Genomic DNA, 16,850 nt, shown 5'->3' on the forward strand with positions numbered 1-16,850 from the left:
CGCCTCACCTCAGTTTATTGCCATAATACTTAAGACTTCATCTATGTTTTAAAGTGCTTCCAGAACACAAAAATGACCTCGATTTTTGCTCAGGCAGCATCTGTAACGTTTAAATTGCTTGCAGATTACTCTAATTACTGCCAGATCTTTGTTTAGACAGCAACCTTAACATTTAAAACACTACCAGAAGACGAAAATTATTGCCTTATCTACTCGTCAGGCATGACAAGCCAAAACAATAAAAACGGCGGCAGGCAGCCGCCTTCAGTCCAGCAAATAAAATAATCGTCTTCATTGTATTTAACACTACTCAAACATTCATGAAGTAGATAAATATAGTTAAGTTACTAGCATTGAATTCACTAATGAAACTATAAAATAACCTTCTGTACAATAACTTAAACACAATAGTATCTACACAAACTTGTGTGTATACGGCTATTTGTACATTTCTCTTTTGATAAAAACATACTTAACAGTATTATAAACAGTATTGTAAAGTAATAAAGTCAAACATCACCTGTAATCATCTGATATTGATTTTATATGAAAGGGGATTACTTGCCGACATCTGAAAGTAAGAGGTATTTGAGATAGGGTATTCATACCCTAGGATAAGGTATTTGAGTTAGGCTATTCATACCCAACGCTAAAATTTTACTCTCGAGTACTTGTACGATAACGATTTGGCAACAATTCAAGCTATGGATGACCTCCGAGTCCCCATTATGTGTACGATAACGATTTTGGGAACAATTCAAGCTACGAATGGCCTCTTGAGTCCCCATTGTGTTCGTTGGTTGTGGACCAAGTATGAATATAGTAAGAAAACATTCTATACAAAAATTTAATATTCATACAATGTTTTATGAACCGAGTAATACGGTAAAGGGTAGGACTAATGTGATCTATAAATCTTATATAGCGTTCACTTATTAAAAAATAAACTTAAAATAGCCTCCTATCATTTAAATGCATTGTGTAAAGCTATGCTGACATCATCGTTCATGCCTACCTATTCATCAACTCTGTTGTGTGAACAACATTCAAGGGCAGGCCTGGCAAGATGTGCATGCCATTTGCAAAGTGGGCATGCCCACCCATCTGCATAGGTCTTAAGGTTAGGCACAACAAACCTAGGTTATGTACGGTTAGGCACAGCAAAGTTATGCTGTGCGAGGGTATCCACAACAAAGCTAGGCTATCAAAGTTTTTGGGCTCAAGCCATGACGTCCTGATGGAAGGTTCCTTCAATAGCTTCCTAGGATATATTTAACTACAGTGGATATTCCAAGAGAATTAAACTAAAGGTTATCACAGAATTCTAACTTCTGGTGCGAGTACCCTAAAGGTTTCCCTCTAGGATATCGTATATAAACAGGGGACGCATGTATTAACACGCAACATAGCTATCTACACCCCATATAGAGTTAAGACTTCGATATGTAAAGGTGGCTGAGTAACTGAGGAGCCGTTCCACAGTTACACTCATCCGTGGCTGCTTTTGGTACTTGAGACCTAAACAAACGGGCGCCATTGCTAAATGACGTCACGTCTGTCCTCATCCTTTCGCCTGTAGCTTCTTTGCTAAGTCGGATTTTTCCCGAGTGCTTACTTTATCAGCTTGCATTGCCGTTATGTCGCTACCTTCGGCCTCGCCTTCTTCTGGAAAGTTGAGTACCAGGTCCCAGTATTGTTTAAATAAGCTCTAGCCGTAAAGTAACTTCTACTTTTCGTAAAATATTGTGTTTTGTGGCAGAGCTGTGCCGATACCGGACGGCGCCATTTTATGGCGCCGCTGTTCATGTTGCATGCTTTATTTAGTTAGCCAGAACAGCCTTCTCCGATCATTTAACTAATTAATATTATTAGTTATTTAGTCTTCATAGCTAGGGAATCTTTATATCGTGTTTTAGCGCTCATCAGACTCAGTCGCTGTTCGACCCCATACTAGATCGCTAGCTTAGCCCCTAGGCTGGACAGCCTAATGCTTGTTTTCATGCATGATATATACCAGTGTTCCTAAGTTAAGTTATGAAGATTGTGGTATTATTAAACATACTATTTACTGTGATGTAAATGTTTTCGCCTTCGGGGACCATATAAGGGACAGTGTTGATTGTGTATCATCCCCTCCTAACCTAATGTAGGAACCCTTATATGCTCCCTTTACCCCCTGCCTGTGGGCATTCCCTCTGGGTAGACTTGCTTTCCCTTCTATATAGGGGAATCTCGTCTACAGCCAGAGTATTTATCGCTTCTCTGCCTACCCTAAGGGAATGACCCCCCCTTAGGGTCATGCCTTAGATATTAGGAAGGGCCCTGCCCTTCCTCAGTTGCACCTGGTTGGGTTACTCCTTCCTCCCTGCAACTAGCGATGAGTCTTTCAAGCTTTCCTAGCCTAGGAGTTAGTCCTCCTACTCTAGGTTAAGCTCTGGGGGTTGACTCTGCCTTATAGTTTGAGACGGTACATTAGTACCGTTCTCGATCTGGGCTACCTATCCTAGGTTAGGGAGCGTTCTCCCTTACCTCTGTCCTTAGTCCTACAACTCCTCCCTTGGGTGGAGTGATAGGGCTAACTTGTTCTCCTGCTAGCTGGCCGCTCTGGTAACTTACCCTTCATAGCGTTCTATGGGGTGGTTGCCGGCGGCGGTCCTGCTGGCGGGGGATTCCCCCTCTTTGAGGGCCCTCTATCCCTCCCTTTGGTTACCACAGGCACCCAGCCACCTGCCGGCTCCCTGCCGCCAGATGTTAGGAGTATCCACTCCTATCATGATTGCACTCTCTCCGGAGGATGCCGGAGGGGTATAGGATCTTACCCCTTCCATCCCTCTTTACCTTTCTCTCTTTCTATCCTGGTGCCGGTCCCTTGCCGTCTCTACTGCCGGCGATAACCGCCACTGTCTCAGGTGACATTCTTTCATAAGATGCCTCCCCCCCTTTAAGACGTCAGCCTTCCGTGTGCCGGAGGCTGCCGCCTTCCGTCGACTTGCCGCTGACGTCCCACCCTTCATTTTACCTAGTAACAGCCGGCCAACTTTCGGAGTCGGCCACCCGCATGCCGTCCTTGATTGCCGGCAATCTAGGTATACAACCACATACATATCTATCTTATGAATTGATTCAAGACTCACCATGCCGTCGGCCTTCGGCTGCCCGAGCCACCGCCCCCTGCCAACGACCCGCCACTCTGCCGGCGGTCACCACTATGGTATTATCCTTATAGATACTCAGTGTGTCTGCCTTGATGCCTTCCACCCTGCAGGACCGGCCTCCTCTGTGCCATCGGTCTGCCGACACCCTCATGAGACGTTAAGGGACATGTACCCCTTCCCTGGCTGCCGGCAACATGCCAACAGTCAATATACTGCAGCCAGATGGCTTGGCCACTTCCATATAGGTATTGTCTTACCATCCAAGATTGTGGCTATGCTGTTTGATTGCACATTACAATAACTCCAGCATACTCTGTGTATCTTATTGCAGTCGATTGCCGGAACCTACTTTTAATAAGGGGTTTATCCTATGCCCCCTCTCACCCAGGGATCTGAGTGGTCTCAAACCCTTTTACACTCTGTGGACAATTCCTGTTAAAAGCCTAGCTTGGCTCATCCATACGGATTTCCCTCATTGTGACCTTCGGGCACAAAGGAATTGTCTACGGATAAGGTTACGGTAACCGGCAGGGCAGGATTCACAAGTATGTGTATCTACTTCCTTTCCCGCTCATCAATCTTAAGCATTAATATGTTCTTATAATTAAGTTATTCTTAATTTTCGATTAAGTTATCCTTAATTTTAGAGTAATGTAAGTCATTCTTATGCCTTCCATGTACTCATGATCTCTTTCTTTTACAGGAGGAGTATCTGAAGTGTGAGAGTAAATTCTGCGGGGTGAAGCGCCCGGACTTCTACGCGCACAAGGCGTGCCGGACACACGCCCCCTGCGCCGCCAAGAAAGGCGACTTGAAGTATTGGGACCCGCAGAGCTGTACAGTCTGCAAAAGTCTTCTTGTCGAGGTGTTCGACGATCCTCCTTCTGCGGAGGCAAGGGACATTGCTAGGGAGAAGCTACGCAAATGGGTGCGTGGCTTCCAGAAGAATGCCATTGGACCGTATCTTCCCAACGAAGACTTGAGGGCCTTGCTTTTCCCAAAAGCATCAAAAGATTCAGTGGTCCCCCGTGATCAGATCCCCACCGTCCAGATCGTGGTGGAACCTGATGTAGTCATGGCACAGTCCATGCGTGAGTGCCATCTTGATTCCGACAACGCGGAACGTATGTCAGAAGTGTCGGAAGAGACGGAGAAGAACCTCATGGGCAAGGAACTCGAATATGAGGAAGATCGGGTGGAATACCCTGATTCGGAGACCGAGGTCGCTCCTGCTCCCCCAGCAACTCCTGCACCGTCCGAGGAACCTGTTCCTTCGACTTCTTCCACCCCGGACCCTCTTCCATCGGCCACTCAAGAGGTCTTCAAGATGCTTGAAGCCCTCATGGAAAAGAAGCTACGAGAAACTCAGGAACAATTCCGGACAACTCTCTTCAGCTTCAAACAACCGAAAAGGATTTCGGTTAAGGACCTCCCCACCTGCTCGGAAGCTAACCCATGGAGATACGCCGAGCATATGCCAATTACAACTGGCAAGATTTACATCAGTGAAAGGATTGGCTCTATCTTGCTGGAAGAAGTGGAGTTCTTCCCAAATTTCGAGGCTTATCCGAACTGTTACGTCCGGCTCAGGTCTGAACCAGCCTCAAAGGAGGAGACCGAACCAAAAGAAGTTATTGTGTTCGATCTCGCGAAAGCCCAAGCTATGTTAGCTCAGGCGGTGAAGAGTAGGGGTTTCATTAACTCCAAGATGCCGGCGCTTAGCAAGAAGCACCCAATCTTTGTTGCGCCAAATTCTGCGACCTTCCCCTTCATCGAAAAGGCCTTCACAGCTGTCCTAAAGGCAGTGGAGGAAGGGAAACCTTGCCCTGCACTGGAGGAGTGCAGACCCTTCTCCATTACTCTTCCCCCCCGATGACAGGCAGTAGAAAGACATCCAGTCGACCTTCACGGTAGGGAAACTGGAGCCTGACGTAGCCGGTCGTCAATTCAATGAGGACCTCCCAAGGCTGAACGATCACCTCCTTCGCAGGGAACAGGATACGAAGGAGAGACTCGCCGCGTCGCTGTCCCATCAGGTATAGCTTGAACTCATGGCTGGGGATACTAGAGTCCCGGACTTTTATATGGTCCTAGCTAAGTCGCACCTGGCGACTGTAACCAAGGATCTATATAGCTTCACTAGGGCTCGCAGAGCCTGTCGTGAATTCGTGTTTGCTAACGCGACAGTGAAACACGAACCCCGGAGGCTGATTTCCTCCAATATCTGGGGCAAGTATCTCTTCCCATCTACCTTGGTGAAAGAGATAGTGGACAAAGCTGCCACGGAGAATGGGAACCTTCTCTATAAGTGGGGCATGTCCCGCAAGAGGAAGTCCTCTCAGGATGATGGCCCTCAGCCTAAGAGGAAAGCTTCGAAGCCCAAACCCCAGCAACGTCAACAGAGATGACAGTTTTCGGGTCCCGCTACTCCCCAAGTGGCTACGCAGCCCCAACAGACCTTTCAGTTGGTCCCCCAACCGGAGGTGTCGCAGTCACCGGTCTTCACCCCTGCATACGAGCAACACTCGACTAACTTTCGTCCCAGAGGTAGGGGCTCAGGCAGAGGCTCCGACAGAGATTCATCTCGCCGTCCCTACAGAGGCAGAGGAGGAAGGGGAGCTAGCGGCCGAGGTGGCAAACCCTCGGGACACTAGAAGCAATGATGTGCTTCCGGTGGGAGGAAGACTCCGCCAATTCCAGGATCATTGGACCTTCAATCCCTGGGCACACAGCATCGACAAGAAGGGACTGGGCTGGAGCTGGACTCATCCACCCCCAGCCTTCCAGCAATTCTTCCAACAGTCAACCCCCCTCCTGGAAGAATATGTCCTGGAACTCTTGAACAAGGTGATCAGGAGGGTAAAGTCAACCAGGTTCCAAGGGAGACTCTTTTGCGTTCCCAAGAAAGACTACGATAAACTCAGTCATTCTAGACAAATTCATTGCGAACAAGAAATTCAAGATGCTGACTCTGCAACAAATAAGGACCCTCTGCCTCAAAGGGCTTACACGGTCTCCATAGACCTGGCGGATGCCTACTGGCACATCCCAATGAATCATTACGCTTCATCCTACCTAGGATTTCGACTCCAAAGGAAAAGTCCGCCTTCAGGGCCATGCCCTTCAGGCTCAACGTGGCTCCACGGATCTTCACCAAGCTGGCAGACGCAATCGTCCAACAGCTCCGTCTTCAGGGCGTCCAAGTGATGGCCTACCTGGACGACTGGTTAGTCTGGTCGACATCACCCGAAGATTGTGTGAGAGCCTTCAACAAAGTCACCCAGTTCCTAGAGCATCTGGGCTTCAAGATAAACGCCGAGAAATCTCGCCTCTCTCCAGCTCAGAAGTTCCAATGGTTGGGAATCCATTGGGATCTTCAGTCACACCGCCTTTCCATCCCACAGAAGAAAAGGAAGGAAATACCAGGGTCTGTCAGAAGGCTTCTAAAATCCAAACGGATCTCAAGACGACAGCAGGAACAAGTCCTCGGCTCTCCACAGTTCGCCTCTGTGACAAACCCAGTGCTTCGTGCACAGCTAAAGATGCCGCGGGAGTCTGGAGAGGTTTCGCATCCATTGCTCGAAGAGACCTCAAGAGACGGCTTCCAAACAGACTAAGCTTACTCTTAAAGCCGTGGTCAGAAGCAAAGGCCCTGAAAAGGTCCATTCCTCTTCAACACCCACCTCCATCGATCAACATCCACACGGACGCTTCACTGGAGGGTTGGGGAGGTCACTCTCACCAACAACAGGTTCAAGGAACATGGTCTCCCCTATTCAAGACGTTCCACATCAACATCTTGGAGGCCATGGCCGTTCTTCTCACCCTGAAGAAACTCTCCCCGCCTCCCTCGATCCATATTCGTCTGACTCTAGACAACTCGGTGGTAGTCAGATGTCTCAATCGTCAGGGCTCGAGATCGCCCCAGATAAATCAGGTACTTCTTCCGATCTTTCGTCTGGCAGAAAAGAAGAAATGTCACCTGCCTGCAGTTCACCTACAAGGATTCCGCAACGTGACGGCAGAAGCTCTATCAAGGACAAGCCCAATAGAGTCGGAATGGTCTCTAGACGCAAGGTCATTCTCCATCTCTCGCCAAGTCCCAGAACTTCAGATCGATCTCTTCGCGACGAGCGACAACAATCAACTTCCTCGATATGTGGCCCCGTACGAGGACCCCAAGGCAGAAGCAGTGGATGCCATGTCACTGGATTGGAACAGATGGTCCAAGATATACCTGTTCCCCTCTCCCAACCTTCTGCTGTAAGTCCTCTCCAAACTGAGAACCTTCAAAGGGACAGCGGCCCTAGTGGCTCCCAAGTGGCCCCGGAGCAATTGGTACCCCCTGGTTCTGGAGCTGCAGCCCACGCTGATTCCCCTACCGGGTCCAGTTCTCTCTCAACAAGTACAGAAGTCGATGATTTCCACCTGCAAATCGGCCTTGACTAGACCACTCCTATATGCCTTCCAGATTGATCTGTTCAGTGATATCTTCAATAAACTGCCAAAGGCATGCGCTAGACTACGCCCAGCACCCCCATCAAAACCTATCTCCTGGTCCCTGGACAAGGTGCTCCATTTTGCTTCTAGCCTGGACAACGATTCATGCCCTCTGAAAGACTTGACTCAAAAAGTTATCTTTTTTTTGCTCTCGCCTCGGGAGCACGAGTCAGTGAAATAGTGGCATTATCAAGAGAAAAGGGTCATATCCTGTTCGCAGAGACAGGAGAGCTTACCCTCTTCCCCAATCCAACGTTTCTCGCTAAGAATGAACTACCCACCAAGAGATAGGGCCCTTGGAGAATCTGCCCCCTGAAGGAAGATGTCTCTCTATGCCCAGTGGAGAGTCTTAAGGTCTATCTTCAAAGAACTCCAGACTTCGGTGGAGGACAACTCTTCAAAGGAGAAACATCGGGTAGCGACCTGTCACTGAAACAACTAAGAGCGAAAATCACCTTCTTCATTCGCAGAGCGGATCCTGACAGTACACCCGCAGGTCACGATCCTAGAAAAGTCGCTTCTTCTCTGAACTTCTTCCAGAGTATGGATTTCGAAAGCCTCAAGAGCTTTACAGGCTGGAAATCATCGCACGTTTTCTTCAAGCACTACGCAAAACAAGTGCACGAAGTTAAGCATTTCGTGGTAGCCGCAGGTAGTGTTATGAAACCTGCTGTTTAACTCGGCATAGAACAGTGAGTTACTTGGGACTTTAACTCTACGGGTGCCTGTGTTGACCCTTTTGTGATACATAGTGATTTAATGGACACTTAGTGTTTCTAATAGACTGTTCTTACCAAGGTGAAATGCCATAGACTTTACATGAGTGCCACATGGCCTAGGGCATTATGTGTTTTCTTTGAAAAAGACTGACGTTCCTCTGGAACTTGTTTCTAAAAAGTAAATTTTCTTTTCAGAATCAAGATTAAAGTCTTTATTTGCTATGTACATTATTCTTTTATTATTGTAAATAAACTCTATATTCATTATTGTAATTACTACCATAATGATCTGCAATCTTAGAAATAAAATGCCTATTTTATTCCATGTGCGTCTCTCTCCACTCCTATTCTTTATCAAGAAATATAAGATTCATTTACCCCTCTTTTCCCTGAAAAACGAGAAGAATATCTGTAATTATATTATATGCTCACTCATGCCTTGATAATATTCCTATTCGAATATTAACCCTTGTCCTGTCTCCGAGACTAGAGCGATCTCTCCTCCAGGGGGAGTAGTAAATGTTATTTACTTACCTATGCTTGATAATATTCCTACCCGAATATTAACCTTAGTCTTGTCTCCGAGTCCAGCGTGAACTCTCCACAGGGTGAGTAGCTCTTCAATGATCACTTTGAGATGTTCCTATTGTCTACCAGGACTTCCCTGCCAGGGGGGCAGGAAGCTAGTTCATCATAGAATCTCTGGTAAGGACATGTTCTATAATACTGTTCGAACCCCTTAGCACTTGGCTTAAAAGGGGGAAAAATTCCACGATACACTAATTCTCTGGTACACTTCCATCAGGACGTCATGGCTTGAGCCCAAAAAACGGATTTTGAGCAAAGCGAAAAAACTATTTTTGGGTGAGATAGCCATGACGTCCTGATGGACCCTCCCGTCTATTCTAGTTCAGCCTTTCAGGCCCCTCCCTGACCTGCTGTATCATTGAGATTAGCAGAAGCTGAGCTCAGGATGAGGACGGAAGTGACGTCATTTAGCAATGGCGCCCGTTTGTTTACATCTCGAGTACCAAAAGCAGCCACGGATGAGTGTAACTGTGGAACGGCTCCTCAGTTACCCAGCCACCTTTCCATATCGAAGTGTTAACTCTATATGGGGTGTGGATAGCTATGTGGCGTGTTAATACATGCGTCCCCTGTTGATATAAGATACCCTAGAGGGAAACCTTTAGGGTACTCGCACCAGAAGTTAGAATTCTGTGATAACCTTTAGTTTAATTCTCTGGGAATATCTACTGTAGTTAAATATACCCTAGAAAGCTACTGAAGGAACCTTCCATCAGGACGTCACGGCTATCTCACCCAAAAATAGGTTTTTCGCTTCGCTCAAAATCCGTTTTATGCACAACAAAGCTAGGCTATGTAAGATTATTCACAACAAAGCTGGGCTATGTAATGTTGTGTACAACAAAGTTAGGCTATGTAAAGTTAGGTGCAACAAAGCTAGGCTATGTAAAGTTAGGTGCAACAAAGCTAGGCTATGTAAAGTTAGGTACAACATAGCTAGGCTATGAAAAGTTAGGCACAAAAAAGCTAGGCTAACTAGGTTAGGGATAAAGCTAGGCTATACAAGGATTGGCAAGATCAAATTTGGCTATGCATAGGCTATGTGTATACTTGGCCAAGCCAGGCGAGGCGAGACGAAGCAAGGCTTTCCAAGGTTGGACTATGTTAAGCAAGAATAGGTAAACTTGGGCTATCTGAGGTTAGGCACCTATTGGGCAAAGCTGGGTCATGTATGACTCTACAATTGGATGTTAACTATGTAGAGTTAGTGGGAAAACTTCCACAAAATGTAAGATTTTCCATAAATTTCCATCATCTAAATTTTCTTTGACTAAACTAAAGTAAAACTAGGGTCGGATATTGGTTTATTTTCTTTGATATTTATTCATCTTGTAAACCTCATCAAAACCTAAACGAAATTAACACTCAAATTATATGTAGGTTCGAATTATATTTGTAGAAATGTTTCTCAATCACACAGTTTTAAGTAGATAAAGACAGCACCGCACCTATGGCTAGCTTGGGCGGGTATCGTTAGGTTTGACAGCATCCCTATTATTTTGCTCTAGTGTTGTCCCCCGCCCAAAATGCAAATTATCCTCTGGTCCATCATTTTTCTTGGTTCCCCAAGATGTTCTGTATCTCTAGAACTACTTATTTCTGATAACAGTTTATGTCCGAGAACTTATAAAGTTTTTAAGGTTAAGAATGTAGCCCTATTATGACACCTAAATATACCTTAACTTTTATTTCCATCCATAACCAAAGAAAATGGTAGCCTATGAAATATAGTTTTGCAGAAAAGCATCAATCAAAGATGCAGAGACCATTTTCTATGCTGCAGCTAACTGCATCTACCATTCTCTAGCTGGAATGAAATTAAGGATATATTCTAGCCTAAGGTAACCTCACCTAACCTGACTCCGATCGGTCTTCTTACCTATCGGGAGGATGGCTACACCACCTCTGCAACTTTCTAATTCACAGCAACATATCAAAATAGATACATATTACGCTATACCAGTAACAAAATCTCCCGAAACACCCAGCATACACAAAATATTTAGGTACAAAGATTTGTTATTAATCAAGTCGGGTAATACCATTGTTTTTTGACAATTCAAAATACAATGATTAGATTATTCCAATGACATTTCACACTAGGAAAGGAAAAAATAGGTAACCTGTTCTAATATCTAAATATAGTCCAAATTAGCGGTTTGTTATGGGTAGCCAATGGAGTCCTACTTTAATAATCGATACTACTGTTAGTGTGCCACATTTGTGGGAGTATATCACAGCCTACTCACCCCAATCATAACTTGATAAAAAAAAATGACCCTTCCCCTAGTTTGACCATATAGCCTCTAATTAATGCTGTGCTACAATAAAAATTAAAATCATAATTTACAAGATATTTTGGGGGGATCGTTTCCCGCAGCAAAATTTTGGTTTCACTAACCGTAAAATAAAAAATAAAAAATTTAGAATAACCATGCTTACTTCTACCCTCCTAGTGTTCGGAAATCAATACACAATATTTTCCCTACCATTTTAAGGGTCGAGATTGGGTTTTCATTAATAGCAATAAATTTTAAATATTAACAGTGAAATACAAACACTTCACTTCGTTGTTCACTTTATAGATATAGTGCCTATAATTAAACATTGAAATTAAAAGACCAGTTACCTTTTCAAGAAAACTCCATTTTTATCCACATAGCTTTCTTCCCCTTCATAGCATTTGACATGGAAGTGTTAACTTGATGGTAGTTGCATTTTCCACACAATAAACTTAGCCAGATCCAGATATTCCATCGCTCATGGAAAGAAAGGGCAAAATACGAAACGAACTACTGAAAGTTTGATTGTTCAGCCTTCAAACAGCCAAGGAATCTCAGAAACCAGTGTTGGTAGATTGGTTAGTCTAAAAATCCCCCAAAATTGTGGAAAAAAAAGCCCCCAAACAACCAAAAAATCCCCTGTTTCCACAAATATATTTTCTTCTGATCCTGTAGGCTTTACTAATATAGAAATTACTCACTATATTCCATACAAGTGCAAGTAAACTAATTGTAACAATATAAAGGTTTACTCATCTTTGTTACTTCTTCATAAAAATTTGTACAGAATATCCCCGTCAGACACCCAAAATCCCCAAATCTAGGGTGAAATCCCCATATCTGGCAACACTGAGTGAAACTCCAGTATCCGTGGACGGTACATAACGAATAGAGCGCCATCTATTGTCAAAAGTAGTAAGCAAAACAAATAACGCCAACCATCAGTGTTATGTCTTGAAGAGTATTTAAGACTTTATTCAAGATGTTGCGAGAAGAATTAAGAAATTTGGATTATTCAAAGAAGCTGTTCTAAATTTAACTCATCAAAGTTATCCAAAACTAAGTTGTAATATCAACTGTAACTGACAGACAAATGGTACAGTACCGGGATGAATCAAAATAAGACAACAGGAGGGACTTTAATAAATAAACCAGGAAATTTAATTGACGTTGAAAATTAGTATTGTCAGCAAGCTTTTAGACAAATCTCGTCCACATCAACTTTATTTCCATTATCTGTCCAATCTGAATAGCAAGTAATAAGGCCTACATTTTATCTGCAATTATTAATTTTTAATTATATTAAAATTGATCAGGTTAATTAGTGAGAGACATGATCATATACAGGGTTGGTTTTATTTAAATCAAAATATTTAAATCAGGTGATTTAAATCGAATCAAATGAGAGTAAAAATCATGATTTAAATAAAAAGGAAATTAAATGTCAGAAATTGCCTTGGAAAACGGAAAACATAAAAAAACTAGTTAATTTTTATAAGTATCAAATATCTTAAAGGCCGAATGGCAGAGGCAAGGGACAGTGACATTAATTTATCAAGCACGACAAAGCCATAGAGACTGAACATATATGCATATGATCAGCGTCCAAGCCCCCTCTCCACCCAAGCTAGGGCAAAGGAGGGCCAGGTAATGGCTGCTGATGACTCAGCAGCCATCCTTAGCTCTCAAGGATGGTGAGGTTGCAGTGACCAAAGAAACTAAGAAGTTTGAGCAGGACTCAAATCCCAGTCTGGCGTTTACCAACCAGGGACGTTACCACATCGGCCATCACAACCCTCCAAATGAACAAAATCTTTGGTTAATAGCTATAATATTTCGGGTAAACTTGGTGTTCCTGAGAATTGCAGTTATTGTTGCAATTATACAAATTACAAAGGTCTTCATTTTTCTTAATAGCGTTAATAAGAATTAAAGATTTTGTTGCAAGTATATAGATACTCGTAGATGCTTGTTTCTTGAAAGCTCTAAAATCAAACAAGATACATTTCGCTTCAAAAACTTCAAAAATTCAACTTACAATAAGAAAAAGACATACTCGCCCCTTATGATACTACAAACAAGGTCTTAATTTTTCACATCCTGAGAAAATATATTATTATTATTATTATTATTATTAAATGCTAAGCTACAACCCTAGTTGGAAAAGCAGGACGCTATAAGCCCAAGGGCTCCAACAGGGAAAATAGCCCAGTGAGGAAAGGAAACAAGGAAAAATAAAATATTTCAAGAACAGCAAAACCATTGAAATAAATATTTCCTATAATAACTGTAAAAATTTTAACAAAACAGGAAGAGAAACTAGTGGGAAAGAAAGTAGGCTACACACAGATTCCAATACATGCATCTTTAAGACCACTTTATTTAATCTATTACTCGTTATATATTTGATAGAGGAAAATAATATATCACCTGAAGATCTGTCGTATCAGGTTTGTTGGGGGGGGGGGGGTAGCTGGATCTTCAGGCGATCCTTTATTATTCTCTATTAAATATATAATGAGTAATAGATTAAATAAAGAAATTGGGCTTAAAAGGCAGGCCCACACGCTCCGTTTTGCACAACAATTTGTCTGCGCAGTCTTAAGACGAAATGAAAACCTTACAATTTTATTGCGTCTACACGGTACCATGATGTTTGCACGAGTTTCGCTCAGTTTTGTCAACATCGTCATGGAGGAGGTACTCCTTTTCTCAATTTTGACGTGTTGTATGGTGAAAAAAAAAAAAAAAAAAAAAAAAAAAAAAAGATTGGAACGTCTCAGAAGCACCTGGTGTTCAAAGTGGTCGCAAAAGGGGCTTTTGAAAAGCCAAATTTCTCCCATATTAAATTACTGCGTGAACTATGTGATGAGCCTTTGCGGTAAACACTTCTCAAAGAATATTTTTTTTTACCTCCATGTCTCTGTTGGCATTTTTATCAATTTGAAATGTTCCACTAAGCTTTCATAAGCCTTCCCCTTTTTATCCCGGTCACTATAATCCTTTGATTTGACACGCCAAATGCATGGGAAACTTTCGTACAATGCAATAATTTCTGTGAGGAACTCTCGAGAACATTGCCTAAAGTCTGCCATTGTCGCTTGTTGAATTAAAACTAAGGCACAAAATGAAACGAAAGACGGTGCTACCGTCTACACTACCGACTTGTCTGCACAGTTCATGGATATCTATGCTCTCCTAGCTCAGTCATCGCTGTACCATCTTGTGCTGGAGTCAAAACTGCGCGGTTTTCCTGTCCACATGCAACGTTTTATCTGCAACGTCTTGAACTGTGCGGACAAAAGGTTGTGCAAAACGTAGCGTGTGGACCAGCATTAAATAGATGTGATCCAAAATAATTAATTTCTTCTCCAGATGTTCCCTGCTACGATTTTGCAACAATACTTATGCTTATATCTTGTTTCTATTGTCTTAATAATTTTGGGCATGAAAATTAATGTTCTAGGATTATTTTTGTTCCTTTAACTGTCTTAATTTTATGAAAATGAAAGTTCTGTATTATTTAAAAAAAAGGAATAGGAAGAGAAAATAAACAAAATAGGTAGCCCGAGTGTACCCCTCAAATCACTCTGGCAAGTAATGACTCAGTGCCGATATCTAGTAAAGTTCGATATCTAGGTGTATTTCTTGACTATAACCTGTCTCTCAATGTCAAAATAAATAATGTAATAAAAACTGCTGGTTACCATCTAAGAAATATTGCGTTTATAATAAAGTACCCGCGTGAAAATTCTGTAAAAAAAAAAAAAAAAAAAAAAAAAAAATGTGATAAACTGTGTTATTACCAGGATTGACTACTGCAAATCTCCAGAATGCGAATTGTTAGAACCAAAACTGTAAAGAACGTGTTTCTATCAAAATAGAAATAAAACATCACCGCAGTTAGGAAAAAAAATACCCAGAGTCTATAATAATCCGAAGCCTTGGAAAAGGAAAAATATCCAAAACTAGTTACTTTTTATAAGTATCAAAGGCTTTAAAGGCCGCTCATGAATGTGTACCAACCGCGTGTCACACGATCGTACATTAATTATTTTGTATATATTATGCTTGTATCTGCGCTCTTCCCTTGCACTAAAAAGATCCTGAATGATCATGTCTCTGGTTTTCCTCTGTAGCATTGTCTGTCTTGTGAACATGAAAATGCCTGTTGCCTTGAGGTTTTGTACATAAAGGAGAGTGTTCTATGATAAACTCACTCAGTTGATTGCATCCTGCCTTTGAGTCATAACCTCTCTCTCAGCCGTCACATTGGTGACCCCGGAAGTCGACTCGCTCCCACCGCCTTCCACCCCCACCCCCCTCGCCCCTCCATCATTGGTACTAAGGCGGACTCTACGGAAGTTAGCGCTGCGGCTCCAGCATTGAAACTTTCGTCATTCGCCACCGGAGAGGTGTTTGCTTGGTTTCAGCACGCAGAAGTCCAGTTTCGCATCAACGGCGTGACTCGCTCAACCACCAAAGCAGATTATGTTTTCGTGGCAATACCCGAGGACACCTTCCCAGAAATATCCGACTGGCTTTGTGAGCAAGGAGACACCCCAATAGCGTATGACGCCCTCAAAACATACCTTCTGCAGCAGTACTCGCCATCGCCAGCCGCCCGTATAGCAAAGCTTTTTCAGCTCTCTCAACAACCGTTGGGGGACCAAAGGGCTTCGCTTGCCCTCAGGGAAATGACCAGTATCGCTCGCCTTCAACCTGTCGCAGACGGCTCTCCTCGAGAGGTGAACCTACTTCGTGCCCTTTGGATACGCCGTTTACCCGGACCTAAACGCGCTGCAATACCCGATGTAGATAGTTTACCCATAAAGGACTTGATGACCAAAGCCAACGCCCTTATGGACAGCCACTTCAAGACCTCCATCAACACCTCCACCCCTGACGACGAGGATGCCTATTCAACGTCAACCGAAGCTGACATGAATGCCGTAGGACATGCACGCCTACCCCGTGACGTACCGAAGCGGCGACAAAGCTACCCACCACCCACCAATCGCTTGCGCCCCAACAAACGACTTCTACAGCCACTTACTACCTCCCATCCGCCGCAGTTTTGCTACTACCACTTCAGATTCGGGGCAACCACGAAGAAATGTGCCGAAGATTGTCAGTGGCCAAAAACGTGTAAGTAGGCCATCGCTCATGGCAGTGGCCTCCCGTGTTTCTAATCTTTTCTTTTTACATGCTTGTCGTTCTCTTTTGCCAAGGAAACTCTTCAAGACACGACGTAGTCTGTCTACACTTTTCCGACGTCCGCTTGGTAGCTGCCAACGGATCTGCGATACCCACCTACGGTTACGAGAACCTCACATTATCATTCGGAAACGGTAAATTCAATTGAAAGTTTCTCGTTGCTGACGTCACAATGCCAATCCTCGGTGCGGATTTTCTCTCTCATTTCCACCTTCTGGTCGATATCGCCCACCGACGATTGGTCAACGCAGACTCGTACTTGTCGACACCTCTTCAACCCCCCCCCCCTCTAACCTCGCTCTCCACATTAGCGCACCCACGGATGACTACGCCCACCTCCTCACGTCGTACCCGGAAGTTTTCCTTCCAGAACTTCGCCAAACGCCCAA

General features: G+C 43.7%; 1 long non-coding RNA gene across 3 annotated transcripts in view; it reads right to left on the bottom strand.

The window, feature by feature from the left end:
• Window positions 1-11,792, bottom strand: part of LOC137632759 (uncharacterized) — a 38,611-nt gene extending 26,819 nt beyond the window's left edge. For all 3 annotated transcript variants that reach the window (XR_011042112.1, XR_011042113.1, XR_011042114.1), the window contains exon 1: window positions 11,592-11,792. This is a non-coding gene — a long non-coding RNA (uncharacterized lncRNA). The remainder of the gene's footprint in view (window positions 1-11,591) is intronic.
• Between the last annotated feature and the right edge of the window lie 5,058 nt (window positions 11,793-16,850).

Source organism: Palaemon carinicauda, chromosome 42 (assembly GCF_036898095.1).
Source record: "Palaemon carinicauda isolate YSFRI2023 chromosome 42, ASM3689809v2, whole genome shotgun sequence".
Classification (NCBI taxonomy): Eukaryota; Metazoa; Arthropoda; class Malacostraca; order Decapoda; family Palaemonidae; genus Palaemon; species Palaemon carinicauda.